This window comes from Ochlerotatus camptorhynchus, unplaced genomic scaffold (assembly GCF_037179485.1).
Source record: "Ochlerotatus camptorhynchus isolate MF236.1 unplaced genomic scaffold, CSIRO-AGI_Acam_v1.1 ptg000188l, whole genome shotgun sequence".
NCBI lineage: Eukaryota > Metazoa > Arthropoda > Insecta > Diptera > Culicidae > Ochlerotatus > Ochlerotatus camptorhynchus.
The window spans coordinates 1,126,597-1,145,032 of NW_027040678.1; the positions used below are offsets into that span (position 1 = coordinate 1,126,597).

Genomic DNA, 18,436 nt, shown 5'->3' on the forward strand with positions numbered 1-18,436 from the left:
TGAAGTCTAGTGGGTGGGAATATGATGGTCCTTGGCCTAGGCCTGTGCGAATCTTGTTGCTTGCTTGCTTGCTTGCTGGATCACGTATGTGTGTAGGTATGCGTCTGCAACAGGGGGTCGATGTGATAAGCGTGAAGAAGAGTGAAAGCCGTGCCGTGAGAAAAAGCAAACCTGGGAGAGTTTGGAGAGTGCTGACGTCGAGAGTGTGGGTGGTAGGTGCCTAAGCAAAAGGATGCTGGGATTGTTTTGTGGATCGTCGGAGTCATGAGAAGCGACGACGACGACGGTGGTGAAGGAATGGAAAACAGTTTTTAATTAGAGGAAGAATCGGAGAACAATGGTCAAGCAGTGCGCTGACAGAGGAGAACAACTGGCTTATTGAGCAGGAAGAACAGGAACAATGGGAAGAGCACATCGCGAAAACGTTCGCATTCGACAAGGATAATACCGTGTGTAGGAAGATCGTTGTTCAGGAGGATTAAATTTTACGAAATCTTTTCCAGCTATGTAGTGCCGTGTCGTGTGTGCGTGTATGCCAGACCAGGAATTTATAGCTGAAGACTCCTCGCCGTTTTTCCGTTTACGACGACCCTCGAAACACGACAGCCAGGCGAGAAGAGTGATTTGACTTCGGAATTTTTGATTAGTTAGCGTTGGATTTCGCCTTGAAATCCGACCACTGCGGCAATTCGAGGATTAAATTCGTTGCAGGAAAATCGAGAAAATCCTCTCAACTCCCAATAACCATCAGAATTCGCCAGCAAACAGAAGGTGAAAGTGCAAAACCAATTGTGTGTGTTTGTATATGTGTCACAGTACACCGTGTATCGCAAGATTTATTATCAATAATTGGAATATAATCGTCCAGAAAGCGGAAAAATTCCTGGAAAGAGAGAATAAAGTACCATCCTGCAGAACGACGACGGGGTGAGTCTCCTGCTCTCACACTCTCCTCGGAATAATCCTGATGGTTCTGGTGAACGGTGAGGCTGCTGCAACTGAAGGCTTTAAGTCCAACTTCAACGTAAAACGTTATCCAGCATTGGAAAAGTGGTGTGTATTCGGGTTCGAAAAATGCTAGTGGTTTAAAGAAGGCTTAAAAGAGGCTGCACGTATACGTACGTGTATGGTTGGTTTCTTCGCGGGATGAGTGAAAAGATCTTGGAGGAAAAAAAAAACATCGTAAAAACAAGAAAACACACAAAACCAGAGAGCGAATGTGGAGAATCCTCCCCCGTCCTATCTGACTGAGACAAGGTTGGTTGGTTGGCTGGCTGGCTGGATGATGGAGTTTTCTGTTACACTGCCTGTATACCTGCTGTTGTCGGTTTCGGCAGCAACAAGAGAATTTGCTGCCCTCATCGCCTTTGTCGTCGACGTCCGTCAGTAGGGTTGTGTTGTTTGGTGGTTTGGTTTTTTTTTTCGAAGGGGCACACGCAACATTAATCTTCCGCTGCCTTCAAAATTAAATTCCATTCTCCATTTTTCGGTATTATCCCATCATGTTTGATTGTGATGGGATTTTATTCCGCGTTGCCTCTGCCGAACTGATGGTGCTCATGAAATTAGAATAAACATAAAGTGACGTCAAACCCATCGACGGTACGGTAATCGGTAGAGTGTTTAAAAGAACCGAGTAATCAATGGAATCAGATCGATTTTTTCAGGGTTGCAAAGTGTTTTTCGGAATCGGCTGTGGAAGGTTTATTTCTATCGATGCAAACTGGAAGGTGATTGCAGTGATTTGGAATTGGGAAATTACATTCCCACATACATTCAATCCGTGTAAACGGACTCAAGTCAGATCGTTTAGACCTGATCGAGCTTCCCGCTATGCAAAATACTGGTAATGTAGCATAAATTGCTTGAGAATGGAGTTGAAGCAGATAAAGAAAGGCAATTTTAAAGCATCCGCAACTTACGTTCACAATTTAATACCAAATATGTTCGATTTGACACAGAATATACTTTTTGCTTCCACAGGCAATCGAAATGTATGTAGGGTAAAGAAATAATTCAATATATATGCCTATTTCCGTCATATCGAGCAGAAAACATCAAATATATCAATGACTAAGATGTTAACGAATCAATCATAGTTTAGTTCAAAAGCTTCAATACAGAGTCTTTAAGAACGCAAAATATTAATATTTACAATTTCAATACAAAAAAGTGCTCTTAGCGAATCCACTTTGTCTACGTTTCATTCGTATGCCGAAGTGAATCCAATGACGTTTTAATTTTTTCCGGCGGAATTAAAACTTTTAGGACAAAATTGAATCAAGAAGCAGTGTTAGATTTTTAAAACACTACTGTCCAAGTCTACCATTTAGCAGGGTAATTATAAAGAGCTGGGACGAGCCAAATCGGATTGTTTAACAAATGTTGTGCCAATGGTTGAAAAGGTACACTTGTTATCTACCATTTACATGAATATTTCTAATAAATCGGTAACAGAATTCTTCTGTGAAGAGATGTTGAAAAATTATTTTCAGCAAAAAAATATGTCATTGGAAAAAATGCGCTTAACTTCTAAATGAAAATTTCTTTGTAATGAAATTTGGACTGGACAGATTTTTCAGCAATTTAGCAATTACACGTGAATTATAGTTTCAGCTTTAACAAATTTGTAAAAGGAAAAAACATTTTTTTTTCAAAAACTGATCTAGACAAGCTAAATACATCTCGAGCAACATAATTTTCTAATGTTTTCATATTGGCCTCCATTTCGAAAGAAATTATTATTATTTAGCTTTATTAAGGAGGCTTTCAGCCTTGGGCTGGTTCGCCTCCAGATTTCGAAAGAAAGCATGCAGAGCAAAAAATAAAATTTAGGCAGTAGAGGGTTAGCAGAAGTTCGGGAAGTTAAGGGAACATCATTTGATTTGAGAGAACTTCGTAGTAGAAGTTCAGGGAACGGTGAGAAAGATCAAGAAACTTTATAGAAGTACATTATATGCTATAGAACAGCCTTTTTCAATAATTCTTTTATTCTTTTTCATATTTTCAAATTCAATAAGTTCCCAACCCATCAATATCGAATGCAGATGTTGACAAACTAAAAATTCAGTTATAGACAAACGATAAAAAAATGTAGCATGTTATTTTACAGATTTTGGTATGTAACTGCTACAAACATGTAAATTTACCAGCTTCTCTGTCAAATAAGCAAACGACTTGGCACGAGCCCCTCAGATTTTGATGAAACATTCAACATGTCTTCAGTATGGGGGATTATGATTTTTTCCACAGATCACGAGACCATTTTTACTAAAGACTGATTTTTGAAACGGGTGTATGTGTTTTCACATATGAATTTTTCAATAAATTCTAACTTTAAAACTGTTATCCGTAATTGTGTCTGAAAACAAGTTGTAGAATGTAATACAGAAACGAATAGGTTGTCGTATTAGCAATTTGGCAGTTTCACATGAATTTGCTGTGGTTATTTGATTTTTTGCACTCTATGAATTATTTTAGCCTCGTTTATTGGGCTGGAATGATTTGCGGAGAACATGATTTTCTTTTTTGGTTCAGCTTGCTACGGCAATCAAATGGAAACTAATAAATTGTGTGATCCCTCTCCGCTCATATATCCTCCTATTGAATTCTAGAAACTTCGAAACAAATTTTATCAAGTGATTTGCAACAAAGTAGGTGATTTGTATTTATCGACTTCAATGATAGTTTGATTTGCTGGTGGACATTAGGGTGTTTCATTTTGAAAAAAGTGATGAATTTTTGATAGGCCACCCTCCAGTTCGATTCATAGCCCCAAAATATGAACCTGTGCAAAAAATGGTAAAGATTGATGAAGGTTTAGAGGTCGCGCCAATGATTTGGATTTTGTATGGAGATTTTGGTGAATTAGTATGGGAAATTATTGATTTTCGTTTACATTGCTCTAACTTTGGTTGTAGTTGTCCAAACGTTGAAAAAAAAAAATATGTGGTTGTCATGACAATGATCAACAAGCCTGTTGTTGTTGCGATGAAATTGACGTTGTTGCCTTGTACATATTCATCTGTCAATTTACCCTATTTTGCCATTTTTTCACATTTTTATAATTCTTGATACGCTGCAAAACTGAGCGTAGCAACTGTAGGCTTTTTGTTTATTGCCATAGCAATAACATACTAAATTTTTTCGACATTTGGACAAGTAGAAGCAAAGTTATAGCGATATAAGCGATTTTTTAAATTCTTCCATAGTAATTCCCATACAAATTTCAAATCATTGGCGCGACCTCTAAACCTTCATCAATCTTTACCAATTTTTGCACAGGTTCATATTTTGGGGCTATGAATCGAACTGGAGGGTGGCCCATCAGAAATTCATCACTTTTTTCAGAATGAAGCACCCTAGTGGACATACTGCAAGTATTGAAATGCTGAACTTTACTTTCCACAGTAAATCACGAATAACTTTTTAACGGTTAAAAATGAGGTTAAAGTGTCTGGGGCAAAGTTTTTGCTTATAAAATTTCCCATATTTTTGCTGCATTTGATTGATAATAGCGCTATGTTTGGTACCCACTTTTGATGATTGAATGCAGTGATGTACAACAAAAAACATCATTTTAGAGAATTTGAAAAATTGTAACTAATAAACTATTGTACTACAATAGATCAATTTACTGGTCGCAGTTGAGTTAGGTTCCGAACAGAGGAAAAAAAAACTAACAAATTGGACACAGAACATGCCGTAGCAATTTTTCTCTTATAGTTTTGACCCTTGGTAATCTGCGAAAAATATAAAAGGGTGAGATTTCACTGAAATTTAAAGAACTAAAAATATTTATTGGATAATAGCTATGAAAAATGGACTTTTTTCAAAAATATCGTCGGGGTGACCTCTAAACAACATTTCCCAGAGTTGCCGCCATACAAAAGTTTGTTTGTAACACCCTTTGGGACACCCTAGTATACACCTCGGTTGAACATGCATGATTTTACATACCGCGCGATATAGTAGTTTCAAATATATCATTTCTAGTCATAATCCAGAATTTACGGAACCAGATCCTGTAAGTCTTGAAACAGATGCCAATGTGTCTATTTGACAATTAAATTATTTGAAATAATCGTTCATGGCCATATCCTATGCTATGCTGTATGATTCATTTGCCTTAAATGCCCCTTACCGAATCGTATTGCGGAATCTATGAAATGGAATTCCGGAATCCCGGAACCGATGGCAATGTGACCATATGTCATCAGATACACTACAACCTGATTTCATTGATCATAGCTTGTCATTTTGGCATAATATGATATCATAAACTCAATGTAATTATATTCCAACAAACTGTTCGCCGGAATTCACAGATCCGCGTTTTGGAACCGATGCCAAGCTGACCAAAATAATTTCAAATCATCTTCATTCACTTGATTCTACCTATTTTACATGATTTGACATGCCGCAAGATACTTTTGCCTGTGATATTATTATGTCATACAGAATCGATTTCCGGGATTCCCGGAGTCAAAATATCGTAGCCATACTTTATGGAAATATATAAATTCAGTCTTACTTATCATATTTCAGCTATCTGATATCATTTGCTGCACCAGACAACCAATTCGCGTGAAAATTTAAAAACATTTGGTTTGTTTGAAATGTTAGACAACACATCGTATTATGAGATTTGTCTTAAGACAGATTTTGTCCACTTCCCCTAGGGTATCTGGAACATATCCAGATATGGTCAATATAGTTCATACGATACTCAGTTTGACCGCCAATGGATATGGCTTTGAATTCTAATGTAATTTGATGTATCGCTTGATGGATTTTGATCTAAAAACGATTTACCACTTCCCCGGGGATACCCGGAACGTTTCCGGGTGTGGCCAACATGGTGCTGGTAACTCATCATGCCTCTTATTGATCTTCTTTTTGAATTCTCATGTGAATTGATTTATCGCGTGGTGGGTTTGGCACGTTTTTTAAAAGCTCTGATCTGATGAAGACCCATCCCAACAAACAATTCACAGTCACAAATAAGCATACACATTGAATAAATGCTGTATAACAGTGTACAATGCTGAATAAAACAGGATGTCGAATTATGTGCTGAAAAAAGCTCATTGAGATCGATAGATGCGCCTTTATTCCGCCGTTTGCTCTGATATGATGAATTTACTTATTAAAAGCTTTATAAACGTTGACTGTCTTCCTGATTCAGAACCATAAGTTTGATCTAATAACAAACTGAATAAGTGTAATTTGCACATACACTTTCGCTTTAATTTGACTGTTTTCAATTGCTTTAATAAAATGCTTTAATAAAACGTCTTATAAATGTTTTCTAGCTCCATTATTAGATTTCATTGCATTGCACAATATTGCTGTATAAAGGTGAATACAGTCAGCAAAATAGCTCTTATACCACTATGCGTCCATGTTTTAGTTGAATGCTTTGTAAATGCCTTCTAAACGACGTATTAGATTCATTATTCCACAACACTGCCCAAAAAACACAATTCAGAGTCACAAATAAGCATATAGATTGAATAAATGCTTTATAACAGTGTACAATGCTGAATAAAACGGGTTGTCAAATTATGTGCTCAGAAAACCTCATTGAGATCGATGATGCGCCTTTATTCCGCTCATTGCTCTGATTTGATTAATATACTTATTAAAATCTATACAAACGATGACTGTCTTCCTGATTCAACACCAGAAGTTTGATCTAATAACATACTGAATAAGTGTAATTTGCACATACATTGACGCTTTAATCCGACTGTTTCAATTGATTTAATAACATGCTTTATTATAGTCTAATAATTGTTTTCTAGCTCCATTATTAGATTCCATTGCATTGCTTAACAATATTGCTGAATGAAGGTGAATACAGTCAGCATAATAGCTCTTATACCATTATGTGTCCATGTTTTAATTGCATGCTTTGTAAATGCTTTACAAACGGCGTATTCATTCATTATTACACACACTGCTTCAGGCTAAAAACAAAATGAAATTGGTAGCATAGTGTTTACCGTTTCCGCTTTCCAAGTAGAAGGTTGCGAGTTCAACCTGCGACCCGCGAGGCTGGCTCAACCCTTTTTTTTATTTATTTTCTACGCCTAATTAATTTAAATCGTAATAATAAATCGTATCACTCACGACAACCAATTCATAGATCTATCGAAAAGAATAGCATCCTTTCCATCGAAATTAGAGAGATGGAGAGGTAACGTTGGTCTGATGTTAAACAACTATGAATGAATTAATCATTATCACATCTCCTTGAATTAGCTAGAGTTACGGCTGGAAGTAGCTTATTTAGCTGCCCATATGATGTAATCTAGGATAGCTCAGGCTGGTGATCGGAAGGTCATGGTTCGAATCCCATATATGTATGTTATAAATTTTCTAGATCGTGGTGGGGGTGCGTGCTTCGACAGAAATAAATGACACAACAATCATTAACGAGAGAACACAACCCTGCTCTTCTGTGCCGTTTTTATTTTCGGATTAATTATCCCGTAGTTGAATAATCGTTTAATATAAATGTCTAATAGTGTCTTATTCAGTGTTGGGAAAATATCAAAAAATCAAATCTCACCAACGCCCAAGATCACGCTTGATAGACAAAAATCAACAAGCACACTACTGCGGTTGATTTTGCAAGCTGTGATATCGCAGCTAGGAATATCAAGCTAACAAAACTCACCAACTGCAAATCTCAACAAACTGTGGTGAGATTGAGTTTAATGATTTGTGTTTTACACCCGAATGCAACCGAAACTTCCATAACGGCTTGCAGCAGTCCCTTCGCGTCTGCCATCGGTGAAGATTAAAAAGAGATAGCAAACTATGCTTTCTCGTTCTAAAAAATAGATGTGCAATGGAATCATTTTTGTGTCGAGTCAACTCTCTGCTTGATTTTTGCACGTTGTGAATAGTCTCGCAATATCAAAGGAGCTTGTAAAATCAATATCAAGCATGATATTTTGTTCCAATATCACGCGTGATATTGCGAGCGCATGAGAGAGGAAAAATATCAATTGATTTCTGATTTTGCCAACACTGGTCTTATTAAACATTATTTAACATGAGAATCAAGCGTCTATATACACCTTAATACCATCGCTGTTTAAGGAAGTAATGATGTCTAATAAACGCTGAATAATCAAAAATTTGATCGAATAAGCTCTGTTACAACTCTTGTACGTTGAATAAAAGCTTCTTGACATACCTTATTCAACACCAAATATTTCGATGTTGTGGTTGAATAAATTCTCCAGATTTGTGTGAACAAAGCCTGAACAGAAGTTATTATTAAAAATAGTACAAGTATTATTAAGCATGAAGTGGAATAAAATCGCCAAGAAGTCGTTTCTTCAATAGGCAATTGTTTGTTGGGATACTCACCGGAATATGTTGGGGCCATTGCTCTGGAACCAGCGGAACAAATCCAGAAACATTCAATAACGTTCTATGGGACCATGATATCTTTCAACTATTCAATGCTGTGCTAAACTTATGCAGCATCGTTATGGAATTGTGACTAACTTGCGGTTATTTTTCTCATTGACGTTAAATGTAATCGCAAGTCAGTCCCACTCAGATTTCGGCCATGCAATAAAAATTGCAATAACTTAGATGCATTAAATTCATCCCTCCAAAATAAGCGTCAAATCAGAAAACTTGTAAAATCTTTGAACACCGTTTTCTCATTTCCAGTTTTTTACAGATGGGACTGACTTGCGATTATGGGCAGTATTCCCCTTGAATAAAAATCCAAGTTTATGAAAATCGGATGAGGCATTGCTGAGCACTGAGTTTGTGGAAAAAAATTCGTTCGTCCTGGTACTTTACAGGGCCATACGAATTTTTCAAAATAAAAGGTTTGTCCCGGCTTAACGGGTTAAAACAATGCTGAACGAGAAGCCTAAAAAGGATTCAGAGCGTTCGGATGACGTCAACGAAATGTGAAGCATTCCAGTCTATTCTGAAGGGGGGTGCTTTTTCCTATCCTATTTTTCCAACTCAATATAAGTCAACGGTTTCAGCCGGAAGCCTATAAACTAAGATTGGGGAAAGAAGTAAACAACACAAGACGAAAGCCACCAAAAAAAGGTCTGCAATGAATGAATGACAATCATAAAGAAATCGATTTTTGATTTTGTGTCTCGTTCCCATGCAACCCCTAAGCAGAGCGGTGTACTTTCGGCTGAAGATCGTCCTTTTTTCGCTTACTTTTTTTTCTCTCTCTTATCGCTTCTCGACTACTGCCGATGTCCTCTCAACCGAGTAAAAGCGAGAGTAAAAATTATGGAAAACTATAAAACCTTAATGGAGCACATTTATGTGCTCGTAACTGTCCCGCCTAATCTACTTAGCTCATGGACTCCAATCGAGTGGGACGAGAGAACAATTTAACTTTATGTTTTCCTTCTCCGACTGTCATCGACGATTATTTTTTTCATTTTCTATATACATCTGAATCTCAACAGCACAGTTTAGTACAGATAAATCTGCGAATGACTTGCCCATATTGACTACATCAGCTGCGTTTCGCAGATAAGCGAACAACAATGAAACCACTCAGGAGTGAAAATAGAAATACAAATTGAATAAATAGTTTCAAAGAAGTTTTCTGCTGGCAAGTGGCCAGATAAAAAAACCGTGCTATTATGTCACACTGCTTTTGACCTGTATATATGGTCACACAAAGTCTAGTGTAGTGATAGTATCAACGCTGAGGCAGCATATTTTTAATGGCCTTTGTAAATAAAACGGAGATTTTATGAGTGGTTGGGAGACCACGGAAGCATGCGGGTTGTGCTCGGAATTCGTAGCGTAAATTGTGCACAAGTAGGCACCAGGGTGTTGTAAATTGGATGTGTCCCCATTTCGGGAAGATGGGTAAAATTGTTTCCGCTGGGTTCCGGTGTTACGATGTGTTCTTGCAGTGGAATACATTGAAGGTTAAATTTTGCTGCAGGTGAAGTGAAATAGGATTAAATAGGGAAATCGATATCGTTCGTTTTGAGTGCGTAAATTTTTGCACAGTGGCGCTAGAAGAGATACAAAAATGTCTGGGCAGGACAGTCAAAACAATAAGATACCCATGATTTTTATAGAGAAACTACTCAAAAATTTAAGAAACATTTGAATGTCTTTACAAGTTTATTTTCATGGTTTCAGATACGCTCAGCTCAAATACATCACCTCACATCATGAGAACACTTCTGGGATAACTCCGAAAGCTTTGAGCACAACTCTATTTATTCAATGAGTGTGAAGCATTAGTACACAACAAAACAATAATTTTGATAGGGAAAATGGCTCTAATGTTGGCCTATGGATCTAAGATTGGGCCCATCGCTAAAAATCTGTATGTTATGGGCCCAAATTAGGGACACTTAGGCCAACATAACATACATTTCCCCTATCACATCAAAGTGGATGCACTTCAATCGTGTCAGATATGTAGTGCTATATTACTTTCCAAAAAGGACAAAATTATCATTGATACAGTGCATGAACTGACATAACGCTACTTTGACTGCATTTGTTTATTTTTGTGGCCATTAAAAATTACATGAGATTTTCGACATGATGCATCCTCTTGGATGTAATTTCAAAATTATTTTTTTACTTTCTATTTTAAAACATTATGTGACTCTTTTGGAACAACTACAGAGCTTAAGAGACTCTCAAGAGCTTGGATCAGATGCAGCTTAATTCCAATTTGAACACTCCCTCAGCTTAAATATTGGAGATTATTTTTTAGTAAATAGTTCCTTGGGCTTGTGCCATCCCGTCACCAAAGATTCTCAATTCAAAAGATAGCCAAGCAATCGATACAATGAACAACCCATTGGATGCACCCAGCCGATATGTCAACATTGAGATGATACAATACACAGAGTCTACTACTATCTTGCATTATTCCTTCAAATTTTCTAGATGCAAAATCTCGGACACTATTGTGACTTCGCGCATGAAAATTTCTTCACCAAGTTTGCTATGGTTTCCTGGTCGATAAGAGCTATCTTTTAAAGCATATTTTTAACATGCCTTTTTCAGCTGTTTCCTAGGATCTAGCTTCTTAAGAATTGGGAATTGGTGGATTTTTTGTGACATTAGCGGAAATTACTTCCCAGGATGTTAAGGACGTTTCGCCGAATAGGTCATTTTGCCGAAGGAAATTTCGCCGAAGAGCAAACCATTTTCTACGATTCTTATTTTTTCTCAAAGCTCAGTACATTTTGAAATCGGTCTCGACAAAAGATTAAGAAGGTTCGATTTTGTCAACCTGGCAAGCTTTTTAAATGTAAAGCTTCCCCTTCGGAACATGAGCAGATCATTCGAGTTGTACTGATTTCGGAAATTTTTAAACATTCAATGTATTACATTTTAGAAATGACCCAATTGGCGAAATAGCCCATTCGGCGAAAAGATCCATTCAGCGAAATGTGCTTCGGCGAAACATCCTACGGCGAAATGACACAGCCCTGAAAAGTTATTAATATACGATATCTTCCCCGTTAAAAATTCCTTAGTGATAACATAATAAGAGTCGAATCAGCCTATTAGGTTAGACTAGCGTTTTACAATCTATAACATATATATTTTTTCATAAAACCATAATTGTTACTTGGGCTGCCACCCTTTAGATTATTGAAACAATAAACAGTAGAGCATGTTGTGCCTGTAGATATGAAGAAATACTTCAAACCTCCTCATCTATTAATGTACGAGATAGGTAAAGAAGTGTGCGTTTGACTAGTACTGTCGCATTAATGGCCCATCGCTCATTTTGAGCTTCTATTCAATTTTCATACTGCCGTACTCTAGCGGAACTATCTACCTACCCTCTTCAGACCTTTCTCTAGCTAATAAATGATCACACTTAAGCTTCATGTTAGATAGTATTTTCAACCAACTCTGAATATTTCGCATCTGAAATATATCAGGCTTTTTTTCGAAAACATTTGTAGGTTTGTCATTAGTTTGAATTCATGATTTGGAGGCCCCGGGAGATCCACCAGAAAATCCGGTATTTAATTCATAAAACTAGGTTCAGGACTTCTAAGAAGCTTTTGTTACCGGCGTTATAAGTAAGATAATCAAGGCATTCCAAATGGTGATGGTGCACAAGTAAATTAGGAATTTCCTCACTACGTGGCGCTAGTGTACATGTACTTTCTGTTTCTATAAGCTATATTTTGAAATTTGCACCATCTACGTAGTCTGGACATACACGTGAAGTTCAGAAGTAGACTAGTGTCACGTAGTGAGAGAATTCTGAACTAAGTAACCCACAAATTTGAAGACATTGATCACCTGAACAACTTCCCCGAAGACGGAAACATTTTAAATAGTACAGATCTCAAGATATATTTTATACAGGAAATTTCTTTGAACATTATCGCCACATAGTGAGAAAAATCTGTACTACTGTTCTCTATCCGCCTTGACCTACTGTGCAATTTTGCTGAAGACAGTAACCTTTTATATGTCCAGGATCATATTATATACCGTGTCTTACTCCTACGGGTGGCCAACCTTACCGCCCATGATTTTTGACGTAGGACTACGTCTGTGATTTCTATATGGGGGTACACTTTGTGAAAACCGAAAATGGAACCTGTAACAAAATTATGAAATATTTTGATCGTTAATAACTCAGCTGCCCCTGAACCAATTACTTTATCACCAATCGATCAGAAATATTCCTACGCATCTGTTCAATCTTAAGGCATTATCTTTTTTTTTTCAAAATGTCGCTATTGAAAATTGCACGAATGTGGAACTTTTGCTATGATAATTAAAATTATCATCGATTGTCTGCGAAAAACGATTTCCCTAACACAGATTTCAATGTTGGATTCCATCCGGTCTCACCAAATGGTGTTTATTCAATCATCGCGTGGTGAGTGATGGTGGTCTCCAGTACACAACGAAAGGCTACCCGCAAGCAGCTAGCTATCAAGGCTGCCCTCAACCGCTGATCGGATTCGGTTCCAATCACCGTGTGTGGTGGTGCCCGGTTGTCGGCATCAACAGCAGCAGCAGCAGTGCTTTTGGTGCGTGGCGTTGAACATTGCTCTCCAGTACACAACGAAAGGCTGCCTGCAAGCAGCGAGCTGCAGCCCACATGAGCATCCACACAGTGATGCCACATTTTTTTGAATTTCAATCTGTATTTTCATCGTAACAATCTGGCTGACAAAAATCTGTGTAATTTCTGTATTATGGTCTAAGTGCGGATATACGTTTATCTTCATTGAGCAAATTCATAGGTCAAAAGGTGCTTTTTCAAAGTTTAGAATCATGAAAAATGACTAAAGTTTGCTTTCTAAAGAGTTTGTCTATTTTTAAAATCTTGAAATCCAACAATCTTGAAAGTGTTTTGTATCGATTTAACAGTCTGAAAATACAAAACATTAAGTACGAGTTTTGAGAGACAAATCTGTCTCTGGCTGAAAATTTCCTTAAAGAAATAACGATCACATTTCCCTTGAATTTGTTTTTTATGTCTGAGATTACGATAACCTTTATCTGGACATTGGATATAACACAGAACTTTTACTGGAAGTATTGTCTAATTACATGCAATATTATTCATTTCTGTAATAACGCTTTTCAAATATAAAAATAAAAAGATGACTCTTCGACTCACAAACTGTAATCAAACACTGTATTTTTTTTCTAAAATAGCTTGTTTACCGATTTAACAAAAGCTATATTTAATTAACCTTGTATCTGTCACCATGTGACATGGTTTATTAAAATAATAGAAAGGGAAACAAATATCCCTTCATCGAAAGATCAGAATATCTGAACATCAGAAGTCCAAGCTAAAACAAAAATGATTTATTTAGTGAAAAATTCGATTTGGGTTCGATGCTCAGATTGAATTCGAGCTGCTCATAAGGAAGAAAAGATTATTTATCAAAAATAATAAATATAAAAAATAATACAAAATACATTCACTTTATTTGAAAAATCTGAAAAATCTGTATATTTTTCAAAAAATCAGATATACAGATATCTGTATCAAAATAATGCAAAAAATCTGTATGATTACAGATAAATCTGTATAAGTCCCAAGTAACAATTTTGGTTTTATGAGGGTTCTGTAGATCAGGATTTAAACTTGTAGCATGCTTTAAAACCATTATAAAACTTGAAATGTTACTTGGGGTGGCATCACTGCATCTACAGTAGGAGGAAGAAGCCACACCGCTTTTGAACGGAATCAGTACATCTTCTTGAGTCGCTGTAGGCCATCTATGCCAAGCACGTCATACTAATGAGTATAAACAGAGAGAACCCCGCTCAATTTCCTATTCCTACACAAAACACAAGCTCCTGCTGCAGTTAACAAATAACTTTTATCATATTAAACCGCGTAGTCCTACGTCACCATTGCGTACATTGCGTGTTCTTTGTAGTTTTTTCTTTCATTATTTAGTCTGTTTTTGATTCGTGATAAAACATCATCAAATTAAAAGGAAATTTTCTAAAAAAAAAATTGTGATTAGATCAAAGATCAAAAATAACTAAATTTATCGTGGAAATTTTATACAGTATTGGTTAAATTTTACTTCAAGCTTATGGTAACCGTCTTACCCCGTCGTCTCCTATAGATAATTTTGGCGTTTTTATCACCATTTTGAAGTTTCTTATTTATTATGAGAGCGTTTATTTGCGCTTTTATGATCCTTTTGGCGTTGAAAGTTGACCCGAAATCGTTTTTTTCTTACCATTTCATCGTTTCAGGCGCTTTTCAAAGGTTTGTTTTGATACTTTTTGGTATTTCTACAATGTCATTTAATGGCAATTGAGCGCAATTTGGTTGTTTTAAAGCAATTTTTGAATTTTTGGGCTATTTTGGAGATTAGAGGCCATTTCATTATTATTTTGTGCTTGGGTTTCATGCAATCATGCAATTGTTTTTTTGGCAAGCATGGTTTAATTGTTGGTATTTCATAGCCATTTGAGCAGTATTTAAGATCATTGAGGCCATAAAAATCTGTATTGAATATTGTTGGGTCTACAAAAGTTTCAGAACCACTGAGTTAGACTATTTAATAAAGTGATAAATTTTTGAGTGACTATCATATCCCGCCTCCTTGTACTTAAGACAACGTTAGATTTTAAGTTAACCCACCTCTCGTCCTCACCCCTCAAAAATATTAGTAAGATTTCTGAATTGTCAATACAATGGATTTTTTTTTTAATTTATCGTATACTCAATTAATGTATTTATGTTCAGCTTGGCGTGAAGCGGTAAAGATCACATTATTTTCTTCTATCCATTATCCTTAAAAGCAAATGTCAACCCCATCTTCCCTATTATAAGAAACTTTAAGGAATATGGAGAGCCCCCTTCCCCTTCAATCCCTTTCATAATTTGAGCATGACCCCTTAGTCGATTTCCCCATTATAAAATAATTTATTGATCAAAATACCTTAATGGAGTTGGTTGGAAATGCTAACATGAAGCTTTAGTGTGATAATTTATTAGCTAGAGAATGATCTTTTAGAAGAGAGTAGGTGGATAGTTCCGTTAGAGTACGGCAGTATGAAAATTCTATAGAAGTTGAAAATGAGCGAAGGGCCATTAATGCGACAGTTTTTAAAGATAGACGCACATCTTTTGCCTAACCCGTACGATGTACGCGGAGACTTGAAGTATGTCTCCAAGTCTACAGGCAAAAAATGTGCGTCCCTCTTTTGCTCATAAACTGACTGCGACTGTGGAATAGTTCTAGCGACGGTTTCATCACTACCTAAAGCCCCACGTTGCGAGAGCATTTCCAGTCGATGGTGTGTTATAATGCAGTTCTTCTTTACCCAACTATTGTGTTGCTCCTCTCGTCATGACCAACGTGATCATCTCAGAGAGAAAGCAGTAGGGTGGTTGTTGCGTGCTGTACCATCATCAGCATTGTTGACGGCTACTCCCGCCTTGAGTTGTTACATTCAAAGTGTTTTTATGTTACTTCATACGCACACTAAAGCTTCATGATAGCATTTCCAACGAACTCTGAAAATCGCTAACTTCGCGTATGAAGTAACATAAAAACACTTTGAACTTAATGGGATTATTTCTTGAATAAAATGTGTCGAGGGATAGTTCTCAAAATTTACTACCAATTGAAAAAAAAAACAAGTTATAGAAAAGTGACGCTCATAACCATCAGTCACGTAACTCATTTCCAAGAGATAAAAAAGTAACCCAAATGACATTCACGTGAAGTGACGGTGATAATAGACCCCGAGGTTAGAAAAGCCGGCAATCGGCAATCCACTGACAACAGCGTTGATAAATAGCAAAAGTAGGCCCGAATTGCTTCTTTAATAGTGGTAAGCTCCATCGAGGAGAATATGCGATTTAACCCAGATTAAAAAAAAACAGATTAAATTTGAATACCCCTCTTGGTGCTTACCGAATTTGGGATTAAACTTCGAAAGCCATTCTCTATCGTCTAGTAGAGAGCGTCTATGTGAGCGTGTATTCTGCTCGCTGGCAAAACTGCTCTAACAAACGTTGTTATCAGCTTTTGTAAACAAAAGTCCTTTCCTCGCAAATCATAGGCATCCCATGGCCACCAAAATGACTTACAAATTTTTGTTTACAAAGGCTGATAGGCCGTTTTCAATTATTGGACCAGAAAAAAAAATCGTTTTGGTTTTTGGGAAGGTGAAACGTCTGGAAACCTTTTTCTGAAGGTGATCATTATCGCTTCGAATATTCCTGAACATAAATATTAGCCACCTGAAAACCTAAACTAAATGATGAAATATGCCTCACAACGTTTGCTGCAGTGTAGTAAATATGGTAAAGCAAATTTAAAGCACAAAGTCGCAATAATATCTTAGACTTGAGCTCTAGAAAATTTGAAGTGATTGTGCCATGTGTAGACTCTGTATCGTATTACTGGAAAAACAGCTCTGATGACTGCTTAACAATGTTCAAAGAAAATAAAACACCACTCTTAGGTAGTTCTCAAAACTTATCGTCGGAAGTTCTTTTGAAATTTTTTGATATTTCTCTTTGGATTTTTTTGTCAAAAGTGGCTGAACTTCTCCTCGGAATTTCTCTGAATTTCTCGTCGGAAAATCTTTGAACCTATCCTCAGAAGTTCTCTGAACATCTCGTCGGTCTCTGAAGTTCTATGTATTTATAGTGGGATGTTATCTGAACTTCTGCTCGGAAGTTCTAAGAACTTCAAGAATCGTCTAAAAAGTGCACGAAACTTCTGACAAATTTACGGAACTTTCGACATGTTCCGACGAGAGTTTCATAGAACTACTGACGAGAAGTTCAGAGAACTTCCGATGAAAAGATCAAAGAATTTTCAAGGAGAGGTTCCGAATCTAGAACCGCACTACCGTCCATACTGCCGATAACACTCTGATGAGACAACGAAACCCCACCCCCATGCTCCTCCTCTGATCCTATTCTTCAACAATATACCCCTCTAACGTCGGGTAAGCCGCGAGTATTCGGCCCAACTCCTACTAGGCATAGAAATAAGTGAATTTTGTTAAAACCAATGAACAATGAATTATCGGCTTCGTGAAGCTACCGTGATTGAGCCTTCCAAGTAAACGAACCAGAGAAAAAAGAATAGGTTCAGAGAACTTTCGACTAGATGTTTCGAGACCTTCTCTGAGATTCACTTCGGAAGTGTTCGGAGCTTCCTCTCGGAACTTCTTTGGACTTCCCTTTGGATCTCTGCTCTGCTCCTCGGAAGTACTCTGAACCTCTACTTGGGAATTCTTTGAATTTTTTTTTGATCAGAAATTCTCTGAATTTCTTTTTGGAAGTTCTTAAAATTTTCCGTAAGAAGCTCACTGAACTTCTCCTCGGAAGTTCTCTGAACTTCTCCTCGGAATTTCTCTGAACTTATCTTCAGAAGTTCTCTGAAATTCTGCTCGGAAGTTCTCTGAACTTCTTGTTGGATATTCTATGAACATCTCGTCGGAAGTTCTCTGAACTTTTCGTCAAAAGTTCTCTGAACACTTCTCGTTAGAAATTCTCAGAACTTCACGTCGAAAGTTCCCTGATTTTTTCGTCGGAAGTTCTTTGAAGTTGTCCTCGGAATTTCTTTAAGCTTCTCGTTAGAAGTTCACTGAATTTCTTATCGGAAGTTCTCTCTCACGAAACCTCCAACAAGCTCACTGCTTTTCCGACAAAATCTCGGAAATTCCGACAAGTTTAAGGAACTTCCGATACGCAAACAAAACTTCCGAGCCGTTTACGAAAATTCAGAGCAGTTCATGGAATTGCAGGGAATTTCACAAAAAAACGATTGAAGCTTAAGGAACTTTAAACACGATTAAGGATCTTCAAAGAAGCTCAGGGTTCTTTAGAGATGTTTACAAAATTTCAGTGAAGCTAAGGTATTTTCAGAGCAATTTACAGAACCTTAGTGAATTTCAAGGGACTTCAGAG

At 37.0% G+C, this 18,436-nt stretch overlaps 1 long non-coding RNA gene across 1 annotated transcript in view; it reads left to right on the top strand.

Annotated features, from left to right (window-relative positions):
- The first annotated feature begins 522 nt into the window (after positions 1–522).
- Positions 523–18,436, top strand: part of LOC135702225 (uncharacterized) — a 161,999-nt gene continuing 144,085 nt past the window's right edge. Inside the window, exon 1 of the long non-coding RNA XR_010517690.1 lies at positions 523–1,053. This is a non-coding gene — a long non-coding RNA (uncharacterized LOC135702225). The remainder of the gene's footprint in view (positions 1,054–18,436) is intronic.